The sequence below is a fragment of the Tachypleus tridentatus genome, chromosome 4 (assembly GCF_004210375.1).
Source record: "Tachypleus tridentatus isolate NWPU-2018 chromosome 4, ASM421037v1, whole genome shotgun sequence".
NCBI classification, from domain to species: domain Eukaryota; kingdom Metazoa; phylum Arthropoda; class Merostomata; order Xiphosura; family Limulidae; genus Tachypleus; species Tachypleus tridentatus.
The window spans coordinates 53,754,088-53,766,872 of NC_134828.1; the positions used below are offsets into that span (position 1 = coordinate 53,754,088).

Sequence of the window (12,785 nt, forward strand, 5' to 3'; positions counted from 1 at the left end):
AATGTCCTGTCATTGTCCAAGCACTTCGAAAGAAGTCAGGTCGCTGCTTTGAGTCTTTTACTCTAAAAAATTATAGACTGTGATGACGTGTCATCAAAGTAATCTTTTCGTTCTACTTCATCTTTAAAAAACGCACAATCGTACCACCACCAGAAGATTTCGGAACCTGGAAAAAGAACAAGGGCAAGTCTAGACTTTAGTTAAATGTATCAATTGTTCTCTGCCGTTGCTTACACTAAATTACTTCTAATTCCCAATTCTTTTATTGAGCTCTTAGAAATTACTGTTATGAGTTAATAATTATTCTACAACTAGAAAAAGAAAACGAATATTTTACACTCTAATGTCCTTTATGACAGAAATCAATTCATTTTTCTCTATTTAATAAGTTGATTCATCAAATTTAAGATTTTAAAAGAATTTTTGATGGTGGACGAAAATTTTGTATTGTTAAGTAAATAGTAAGAGTAGAAAGATGTTTATCTGTATGGTTGTAATAAGAACAAAATGTTCGTTTTCTAGTATTCTCCACTAATTTATCGTAAGAGAAAGGATTTGAAATTATTGATCCTTCTGTTTGTTTCAAGTTTAATATGCCTGATTAAATCAGATAGGAAGAAATAACTGCAGTAGGTATGAAGTGTGTTAAAGCGCTCTTTACATGAACTTAACTATTGAAGTGATAAAAGAATACATCAGTGTTATAAAGAGAACGTTTTTTTTATTATCATAGCTATAAGGTTAAATTTTAGTTTTAGAAAATAACATGAAATAATACGAAAGCGTTTTGTTATAATCAAACATGATTGATTTTTCACTTTAAATGAGGTAGTTGAAACTCAAGTACCTCAACGTCATCAGAGAAATATCGTTTTTTTGTTCCTTTAGAAATACATTAATTTCCCAATTTTTACATAGTTAGTAGTAAGCATTAACAGTCTTTTAAGTGTTTTAGACCGAACGAAGCCTGGTTTGTTTTAAAACTTGTGTAACTGCAATATATATCGGATAGTCAGGATAAGAAAATTTACAGTATTTTTTAATAATTTTTATTAGAGTATCACCAGTGTCAAAACACTAAATTAAGTTGCTTTTGTATTAGCAAACTATAAAAATATAAGCAAGTTGTATATTGGCTCATCTAGTCTTCATTTACAAAACTTTGGGTGATGTTATGTAATTTAACTTTTTTTTTTATATCCCTAATGTTAATTAACAATTGATATCACATTGTAATACAAAATTATATTATAATTTTGATAAAAATATTAACATATGGGTTTACTAGTCATGAAACTTCCAGTGATTCAGTGATAAGTATGTAGGTTTCCAACATTAAAATTCGGGTTTAGACACTAGTGTTTGACAGAGCTCTTAACAACTCAGCTAATACTCATAAACCCCCAGTGGTACAACGGTGTGTCTGCTGACTTATAATGCAAGAATATAATATGGGTTTCAATTTCCATGGTAGGTAGAGCACAGATTGCGAGTCGAGTACCATAACCACCTATTTATACCAAGCCCATCATGAGTAGTTTTGCTTGTTTGTTTGTTTAAAGTTAAGCGCAAAACAACACAATGAGCTATCCTACAGCTGAAAGGAGCGTTATATGCGACGGTTAATCCCACTATTCATTTGTAAAAGAGTAGCCTACAAGTTCTATAAGTTAGCGGCTAGTGGTGATGACTGTTTGCATTCTATCTAGTTTTCCACTGCTAAACTAGGGAAGGCTAGCACAGATAGCTTTGATGTGGCTTCGCACGAAATTCCAAATAAACTAAACTAGTCATGAAATCTGGGCATATTTAAACACTATGGTTGGATTTTTTCTTTGTTTTATTTTGTAAAGTATTCCAATTATACATTTTCTTTAATCTCTACATGTATAGACTATATTATTGTTATAATTGCATTCATTTGAAATTATATCAATAATATAGTCTATACATGTAACGCGCCTCGAAAGGAAGTTATTTGCTAAAAGTATCTCACCTTGCTTCTGAATTACAAGTTGTTAAAGAATACTGCTTATCAGTAAGATATATGCAAATGTCAGTGCCTTATAACACTGGTGTCAGCGCTTTTACTTTTGTAATCTTATATCGCAACGCCCCTGAAGGATTCAATAAAGATAAAGCTGTTGAATATCTCAGTTTCTATACCAAGAAATCAGCTGAATAAGCTTATGTACCTGAAAAAACAAAACACTTTAGAACAAAGCTACACAGTGGGCCATGCATGCTCTGCCTATCACTAGTATCGAAACTTGGTTTCTAGTGTTGTAAGTCAACACACATTCCGCTGTGCAAAAACAAACACAAAAAAACATTCTGTCAAATTATCCATTCTCATATGAATTTACTTGAGATGCTATTTTTGAAACGTCATAAGTAATTCAGAATCAATTTATAAGTATTTTGAATTTATAAAAAAGAAAGTAAAAATATTCTACTGAACATGGCAAAACGCTACGGTTAAAATGAGGATAAACTTTAAAACGTGCCAAGTTGTACGGTTTTGTAAACTTAACCTAACTTTCAACTCATATCCATTTTTAACGCCAGTAAAACACCTCTAGAATGAAGTATTAGGACAATGGAATGTTTACTTAACGTTTTTGTTGCATGTTCTATTGGTTGAGAGGGCGGATTGGGCCTGTATAGCTCTGGATTTCGGAGCTGGCGAGAAAGATTCGAATCCGTGTGGTATCATACCGTAATTTGTGGATGCGTTACAAGAGTGAAATGATGGCGTCAATGATGGGTAGTAGGGTGATACTGAACAGCTGCTTTCCCTTTGGCAGTAGTTAAAAGATGGGTAATAGAGCGATAGTGAACAGCTGCCCTTCCTCTCAAAGATGGGTAGTTGGATGATACTGAACAGTTGCCTTCCCTCTGTTGCCTTCAAAATTAGGAACAGTAACAGACGCCTTAGTAGCTTTACTATAAATGACAAGTACAAAGTACGGGTAAGTACTGTTGTCATACATAGTGTTTAATATGTCTGTAAAATTTTGTATGCTTTAATATAGTCTGTATAACAAGTGAAAATTCATAAAACGTCTTTAACAAATTGATAGAAAAAAATCATTAGATAAATTTGTTTATTTATTGTTAAGCACAGAGATACATGATGGGTTGTTTGTGCTCAGCCAACCACGGGTATTGAAACCTACTTGTAACTTTATAAATCCTCAATCTTATCGCTAAGCCATCAGAAACTAATTACTTACTCCAAGTTCTAATATCAGGAATGATATAAAATGTCGACCGTTGTTTGCTACAGACATTTGTTTATGTCTGTTGAGAACTGTGGAGCCAAATGTTTTCTTTCAACCACACTTACAGCCAATGAGAAGAATGTTTTGTATTCCTAAATGTGATTTATATATCCTAACCTTTAACACATCATTGCATCATAAAAAACTAAATTGTAACAAACGCCCCAGAGTGGCTTTGGTTGTTAAAGGTTAATGATAAACGCCACAAAATTCTTACGCATCATGCTTCGAGCTAATTGTTGAGCCATCGGGGCCACACTCGTAAGCATATCATATTTATTCAATATCAAAATGCTACAATGTACAACATAAGTTTACAGATCCTAACAAATTTGTTTCATTTTGTTCCATACGAGAATATTTCAACGTCATCAGGACTACTATATTACAAGTACAGTGCTCATTGCTATGTTTACTGCAAGGATCGAACTACAAATGTTAATTATAAGCCATTAAGCTTGCCACTAAGATCTTAATATAAACATTTACTGATAACAAAGACTATTGTTTTATAAATATGTCTGTGGACTTATAACACTAGAAACCGGGTTTCGACACCCGTGGTAGACAGAGCAGATAGCCCATCGTGTAGTTTTGTGCTTAATTACAGTCAGCCTTGGGTTTCATGCTTATGAATACCTGATAAAAGTTTGCCATTTGTGGTATTATTTCATCCTTCTTAAGTTGATTAATAGTCCACACTATCGCTCTCAGTGTTAAAAATGGCATTGATAAACTTTCAGGTCATGGTTCATTATCTCCGATCTTTAAAAAAAAACACCTACAACTGTGTGAATTAGCACAGCTCTACAACATCACTTAAGACTTTTTGTAAAGAACAAACGAAGTCACATAATTTAGTATAGCCATATCATTAACGTTAGAGATAATTAGAGCAAATCCTTTTTTTCTCCCGCCTTTTAATTCAAAAGTGGACACTGTAAAAATATATTACTTTCTGTCTTCTTGTGTTATGTCTGCTTAGTATGATTACTGTCATAAAGCTTTCAAAATTATTTATTTTCTTAAGTTTATTTCATCACAGTGCGATGTTAAGAGATGACAATAGACATTAAAAAAAAAGTATCTTTGAAGATTATTCTTAGTATGTTTCATAAACGATCCAATAATATTTGGATACTGAAAGAAATTATGTTTCTGTCTTCTTTTTTTTTTCACATGCCAATAACGTTAGGTTAGAAAACAATTGTGCTACAAAAACAAGTTTCACTGTTTTTATTTACGTGTAGTTAATCTGTAATACCAGGTTTTGCTGGTACCCTAGAAGCAGCAGTAAATATCACCGCATGCGAGTGACGTATGATATTTTGGGAGAAGAAACAGCGTTACGTACTTGTTCATCCTACTAATGCTGTGTCGTAACCTTTCCCCAACAGTTTTTATAGCAAGCGAACGACAGACGTCCTTGCGAATATCCTCGTTGAGTCTTCGATCTTTGCTCAACAAGACAGCAGAGTGAAATAAAGTGGAACAAGTCGAAAGAGGTATTTTTCTTCGAGGTATGTGATGTAGTTAAATAATAAAAAAAAACAAAATAAAACATATAATAACTCTTCTCCCATTCTGATTACTGTCAGATGTGGTAGTGTAAGAATTCAGTATACATCTTCGTAATAACCTTAGCATAGTAAAAATGGCGGGAAAGAAGTATGAGCATCATTATTAAAATTATAAACAGCTAACCTAAACACTTATATTACATAAGCTTGTAGTTTTTCTTCGAATAATTTGAAATATTATTTTGTTTTCTTCTAAATGAGTCATTATTCTATCGTTTACACACTATATGTATATTTACATGTGTGTATGCTAATATACATCTACATATTCGTGTGTATGTATGTGTTAATATAAATACGCCCCTCGGTAGCTCAGCAATAAATTTGAGGGCTTATATAACTCTAAATTGGGGGCTAGATCCCTGCAGTGGATATAGCGCAGATAGCCCATTACAAAGCTTGCCTTTAAACAAACAAACTAAAAATATTATTACACTCATGTATTATACGAGTTTTTAATTGTCTGTGCTCTGACATAAGTATTGTTGCTTCAGTTATTCCTAGAAATTTCGTAACATCGCTGCTTCAGTTGCTGCAACATAAGTTATTGATAGAAAGTACTATCGTATAGGTGCACTTGTTGATATATTATAGCTTGTGTTTGAATAAAATGAAAGGAGATGAATAAATATTTTCTACAAAACTAAGAGAATCCAAGCCAGTGTCAATAATCTTAAACGATTAGTTCTGTTGAAAGCAACCAATGTGGTGGCGTTATTAACTGAAAATTGTAGAAAATAAAATGATCATAACCTTGATAATAAATCATATATTGTGTGTGGCTTCTTGATATTTATTAAGGAATATTTCATCCGAGTTCTTAATATTAATTTTAGTTGCATGAGTTGTGCATAATAAGTATTGTTGCACGTAAGTTCTTGACAGTGTACATACATGTAAACATCTCTGTGTATTAGTAAGTACCATTGTACGAGTTTTTGACTGTCAGTACTCTAGACTAAGTTGCTGATAGTTCTGTTACATGAAAGTTTTGATATTAAAAACCATGGAGTGAATACTTGACTTTAAATACTTTTTTATGAGTTTTTGACACTAAAAATCTGTTCCACATGAAGTTTCTAGTTATTGATAAATAAGTAAGGAAGACCAGGCTAGTTACTACTAAACTGTCATAGTTCTCATACTTCCAAATATATAATGTTAAAAAATGTGTATTTTAGCACGTGATAAGCCCTTTTCGATTTCACTTATGAATTAAAAAATGGTGTCCCGAGAAGCTTTCGAAAGGTAGAAACAAAAGAGTTTTTTTCTTACCTTCTGAGTAACTTGTTTGCCATTTTTTGCACAGAAATGGTTTAATGTTGCCTTAACAACTGGAGATACTTGGAACGTATATGGGGCCATAGAGAATATCTATAGATGTCATTTATTATATGAAATGTGGCAATGGGGACTGGTCTTTCTTTTTAGAGGATGTTCATGATGCTACACGTCGTTGACATGCTGTGGGGCTACTTGTTACACATTGTAATAGTATAGGAATAGTAAACCCATCAAAAATGCTGTAGTCTTTTTAGATAATTTAATTTTAAATTAATTAATAAATAAATAAATCTGAAAGAAACGCCCCACCTCTTTGTTAGCTGAAACACCTGAAAAGCAACGAAACACTTCTCAGGAGAAAGTTGTGAATAAAGAAGACTTTACTTCTCTTGAGGTGGGTGGCACAAAAACATAACAATAGAAAGAAAACAAAATATTCCAAACAGCAGTCTGTTTGCGATTGTTTGATTTATGGGGAGAATTACACCAACTATGTTCTTGGAAAAATATGGCTGCAGTTTATGAATTGCAATGAGTGGTTTTTACCTTGAGTGCACTGAGCAGATTCTGTCATATGTGCACCTCTGTGAGGACTCTAAAAATAGAATTGTTATATTGTTATTGTTTATTTTCTTAATAGTCACAGTTAACTGGTTGTTTGTTCCAAGCAATTATTTTGAATGTAGCAGTGTAACCCAGTAGCTGTCACGACCCCGTTAACGGGTCTCGTTGTAGCAAATGTCTTTTATTTTAATACTTAAGTTGTATATTAGAAATCAGTCATGGAAGATCCAATTATTTTATAGTAGTTTTTTAACGTAGGCATTACTCTATAAAAGTAGAAAAATAATTGATTGTCATTTCAGATCTTTATTTAAAAAAACAATTTCAAAAGCCTAACAACTAGATTTGATCTCTCATACTGTAGCATGTGTTGTTTGTATTAAGTACTGTTGCTTGAGTTCTTCCATTGCAAGTACTATTGTATGAGTTTTTAAATGTTAACATAAGTTGATCATGATAAGTACTGTAGCATGTATTATTCCTAGAAATTCCATAACACCACAGCTTCGGTTATTGACAGCAGTTACTGTTACGTAAGTTATTGGTGGAAAGTACTATGGTATGAGTTGTTGATGCTAAGTACTGCAGCGTAAGTTTTTGATGCATAAATCCTGCAGTATGAGTTTTTAACCTTTTGACCGGAAGTACTGTTACATAAATACCGAATAACTAGTACCATTTGCTCAGTTCTTAAAGTTAAATGCTTCCATTCGCAATATATTAATGTAATTACTCATGCACATTAGTTCTCAGTATTGAGTAATGTTCCATGTGACTTGTTGACAGCAACTAGCATCGTATGAAGTATTTATACTAAGTACTATTACATGATTTATTGAAAATACGTATTATAAACTATATTAATGATTGAAAGTACACTCATGAGTTCTTCATATTACATATCATACACCAGTTTTTTTGGTAAGTATTCTTACATTAATTCCTGGCAATAAGTATTGACAGTAAGTACTATATCATGACTTCTTGATAGTAAGCACTGTTCTACATAGGTTCATGATAGAAAATACAGTTGTATAAGTTTTGTTAAAAAGGTAATGTTGCAGGAAATCTTTTGCACGACGTGTTGATTGAAAGTATTTTTAGACGAATTCTTTATAGCAAGTGTTATTGCACGAGTCTTATTACTAAGGGGCCTGGCATGGCCTAACGCGTTAAGGCGTGCGCTTCGTAATCTGAGGGTCGCGGGTTCGCGCCCGAGTCGCGCCAAACATGCTCGCCCTCCCAGCCGTGGGGGCGTTATAATGTGACGGTCAATCCCACTATTCGTTGGTAAAAGAGTAGCCCAAGAGTTGGCGGTGGGTGGTGATGACTAGCTGTCTTCCCTCTAGTCTTACACTGCTAAATTAGGGATGGCTAGCACAGATAGCCCTCGAGTAGCTTTGTGCGAAATTCCAAAAACTCCAAACTCCTTATTACTAAGTACTGTTTGGTGAGTTTCGTTAGTAAATACTGCTGCAATGCTTCCACACGAGTTCCTGATTATAAATACTGTTGCATGAGTTATCTTAGCAAATACAGCTACAAGTTTCACACAAGTTCCTGATTGTAAATACTACTGCATGAGTGTTGTTAGTAAATGCTGCTGTATGAGTTCATGATTATAAATGCTGTTTCAAGAGCTCTTGGTAGGAAGCACTACTTCTTATGGGTCCTTTTTTTTCTCGATACTGTTGCATAGATTCTTAATAGTTAGCACTACTCCACATAAGGTCTTAACTTGTTTGATAACAGCACTAAATAAATGCTCTACCTATATGTAGAAAGCGGAATCTTTATAATAGTACAAAAAGTAAGATGTTGGTAATATATCTTACATTTTATACAGCAGCGCATTGAAACTTACTGTTACTTCTGTAATTTACAAAGCGGAAGCCTTATGGTAGATATTCACCTGAATTTCCAAAAATTGATTAAAACTATATAATTATATTATGAAAGTGTATTATAATATTCTATTTGAGAAAAATGTTTGATATTAAGTAAGAAATATGATAGAATAGCAACGTTCGTCGATTTAAAAATCTTTAATTTCCTAAAGTGTATATTTAATTATTCGAAGTATTTATATTCATCAGCAATAGCTATTAAAGATGGAAATTCACAGTGAATAGAAAACTAAGAAGAGTACTATCCCTAACGTGGTGATTTAGCTGCTGAAAACATCGCAGAAGTTTGGAGAGTACCAAGTTCGAATCCCGACTGATTTTAACAAATACAATGAATCTTGAACTTAATTAAAGATCAAGATATGTTTTTATTTCCTTTTTTTTGTCAGTATATGCGTGTGATGAAATTGTCTATTTTCTCAAGTAAGGTGTTGCTGCTATTTATTTAAACTTGTTCATACAGTGTCAATAAATAAATGTATTGTAAGATTTAAAGTGGAGCATAAGAACTTTACATGGCGTTTCATTTGTATAAATCTGCATAAAATATTGAAAGGTAAAGGTGTAAGGACAGTTTATAACGATATATTGTGCTTTTGTAAGAAATATATTTTACAACTTAATATCTTTCTGGTGGACTAGTAATCAGTGGTTTCAAACATTTACCTTAAGAATTAAGTACATTATTAATATATTATTGACCAACAAATATCAGGTTGAGTTGCTTAAAACCATTTTCTCAACAAATGTAACTCTTATTGAAAAAATAACGATATACTGTACTTGGATGAAACTAGTTCCTCTTAAAATACACCAAAAGTTAATTAAGAATGATATCTCTAATCCAGTGAAAAATTTTACAATGAAGATTCTGATAAATGTAAAATATTAATATAACCTGGGTTATATGGAAACAGTCTCTGGAAAGGAACCTTTTTCGTGAGCCCTGTCTTCTTCATGTAGACATTTCAGTGTGTAAAAAATTTGGTTTATAATCAAAGTAAATATGCAATTGACATTAAACATAAAATCACGTTATTTCAGAAAATTCCTCAGTGGAAAATATATACCTTACAATGCACTTGCCGTTCCTATACAACATATAATCGTTGAACAGTTCCATTGTAACATCTCTGCGCAACTTTTCCAGTTAAACTAACATTTACCACTCGATGTGTGGTTTAACCTGAAGAGCATTCCCTGTCACAACCTGTACAAAGTTCTGCACACTTTGGTTCAACACATTTGCTGCTGATTGTGCTGACTTGAACCTTGTGGAACTCCCACTCTAATCAAATTCAATATTTCAGCTCCTTTGATGATGCTGTTTATAGGAGTTTCTACTTTCCGGAGGCATCCTTCATTTCTCCCTAGTCACTTGAAAGAATTTCTTGATTATATTTTTCTTTCTCTGTAAATAACTTCGCTGTTTCGTTAACATCATCTATACTACTACTGCGGTCAGATAAACATGACAGACCTTTCAATTAATAAAATAACTTTCATTACTAACATCATATGGTTGTATTAATGTAAGAAATGTAACAGTGTCATGTAGAACGGCTATTTAGGCTTCCCATACAATGTCATTGCTGTTGAAAAGACTGCTACAATCAGTGAAAGCATGGAAAAAGGGTAAGGCTTTGGATTTATTAAGTCGATTTTTGTCAATAACCTCGTAAATTCTTAATATACTTATATTTTGTTGTACTTATGATAAATACTCTTATTTTATAGAAAGTTTGGTTCAAGGCCAGGGACATCTGGTAAGTTATAAGCTCTTAATAAACACGACAATGTTAGGTACTATATTTCTTGTTAGATATGCTTGAAAGCAATAACGACAATCTTAATGAAAACCTACTGGCTAATAAACCGTATTTTAAGCAAAACCTAAATTTGACCACATTTGACTGCTAGTAATCACTTATGGTCAAATAACTGAGCATGACCACGATTTTAATTGATAAAGCGCAGTAAGATATACTAAATCTGTGGGTGAGGGGGCTTTAAGATCTGCAGCCTCCTTAACGATGAACTACCTCACAAAGGCACCCTGAGACCTAATAAAGAAAATAATATTTTCAAAGAGTTTCTTGACTTCATGGAAGGCCAACACCCTTTTATAAAAATTCTGATTTGCTTTTGAAATTTGACACTTAAAAAAGAAACGAAAATTGTTGTACCATGTTCGAATTTCTTTTTTGTTAAAGTAAGACGTGTTAAACAAAGGAGAAAGATTTACATAAAACAATGTAGGAAGTACAGTTGGTTTGAACTTTCTACGCCTAACGTAACGTCTTAAATAATTTTTGTCATATTAGCTACAAAACTATATAAATTTCCGCATTAAAAATAGTGTAACCCTATTAGCCTTTGAATGTTAAAAAACAGATGTGCTGTCGTAGTTAAGAATGGTACTTTTACCATGTACTCTATTGCGTCATGGATTCAAATTACGCTTTGCTTAGCCCCACTCCTCCTATGGCTCAGCGGTAAGATTGATACTCTTGGTGGACAGAGCATGGATAACCGATTGTGTAGCTTTGCGCTCAACAACAACCTAACAAATCTAAAAGTTGTTTTCGATTTTTAAAAGATATTTATCGAATATTTTAAACAGAGAATACAAAAATAAGTTATAATCACCATGTCTTTAATCCTGTGCTTCAAAATATTTGTGCAAAGTTACATAAGAGCTAGCAGGTCGTAGCTGTCCCCAATTTTGATCCGACATATCATGGCGAAGGAAGATATTCAACAGTTCTCATTGGCAACTTCTAGGTTACACTTATCTGACTAAATAGTGGGATTTGACTGTCATTCTTAAAACGCATTCACGGCTCCAAAGTGCAGAACTCGTTAACCGCTAGCTACGCTTGGGCGTATTTTATTAAATATAATTATCACACACTATATGTTTACTGCCCTTGTAGATAAATGTCTGTGTAGTACTTGTTTGTTTGTTTAAGAAATCATCCCAAAAATACATGCGTTAGCCATCCCTGATTTTGAACTGATAGATAAGTTTGGTTTTTGAATTTCGCGCAAAGTTACAAGAGGGCTATCTGCGCTAGCCGTCCCTAATTTAGCAGTGTAAGACCAGAGGGAAAGCAGCTAGTCATCACCACCCACCGCCAACCCTTGGGCTACTCTTTTACTAACGAATAGTGGGACTGGCCGTAACGTTATAACGCCCCCACGGCTGAAAGTGTAAGCATGTTTGGTGTGACAGGGATTCGAACCCATGACCCTCAGATTACGAGTTGAGTGTCTTAGCCACCTGGCCATGCCGAGCCTTGAAGTTGTGAATTCAAGTCCAGGTGGGGCGATGATTATATCAAAACTGTTTTAAACATTAAATTCAAGAAACAATTATATTTGACCAAAACATTACAGATTCACTAAAATGGCCAAGCTTCAAAAATGGATCAATCCTTAAAGGAGTGAATTCTATAAATAAAGAGTTAAAGTAAAAGGAGAAGAAAAGTTCACTATGCAGAGATGTAATACGAAATGACTGGGTTAAATAACACATAATTAAGGTTAATACTTAACCTTTTAGTAATGAATGTGAAACCAACTGCTCACTGGAGGGATATTTGTCATGCTTTTAACACACACCTACAACAATATACTTTAAATAATAATATTAAGTGTCCTAAAAGCCTGAGTATATATGTATAGTCTACATGTCATTTTAGGCTTTTAGACTGCTTACACGGTCGCTATACGCAACGTTAGTAAGAAGACAAGTATCATTGATTACCTAACATTAAAAACAGGATGATGTGAAAGAGGAAGCTATGTTGAACAGTGTATATTTTACGTAGCCATCTTACATCACATTCTCGCAGAGTTGGACCTTTTTCTACTTATTTTGCTTACATTGCATGTTTATGTCGTTTATACCTTTGTTTTTGTAAATTTGTTATCTTTTGTAAGATTTGTTCGACGCTTGTGAAATGCTTAATTTATCACTTACTTAGATTTGATTAAGATTTACTAATCTTAAGTACATAACTTACTACTTAGGCGGACCTGATTAAGATATTTTTACCTTATCTCCTGGACTTATCACTTACCTATATCTAATTATGGTGTACTTATGTCTTGGATTTGTCACTTACCTATACGTAATTAGGATTTACTTACTTTTAAGTACA

The 12,785-nt window shown here is 33.2% G+C and overlaps 1 long non-coding RNA gene across 1 annotated transcript; it reads left to right on the forward strand.

Annotated features, from left to right (window-relative positions):
• Positions 1–4,625: 4,625 nt before the first annotated feature.
• On the forward strand, positions 4,626–9,119 carry LOC143249155 (uncharacterized). Its single transcript, XR_013027607.1, has 2 exons — positions 4,626–4,804; positions 8,809–9,119. It is a non-coding gene; the product is annotated as an uncharacterized LOC143249155 (long non-coding RNA).
• The last annotated feature ends 3,666 nt before the right edge of the window (positions 9,120–12,785 follow it).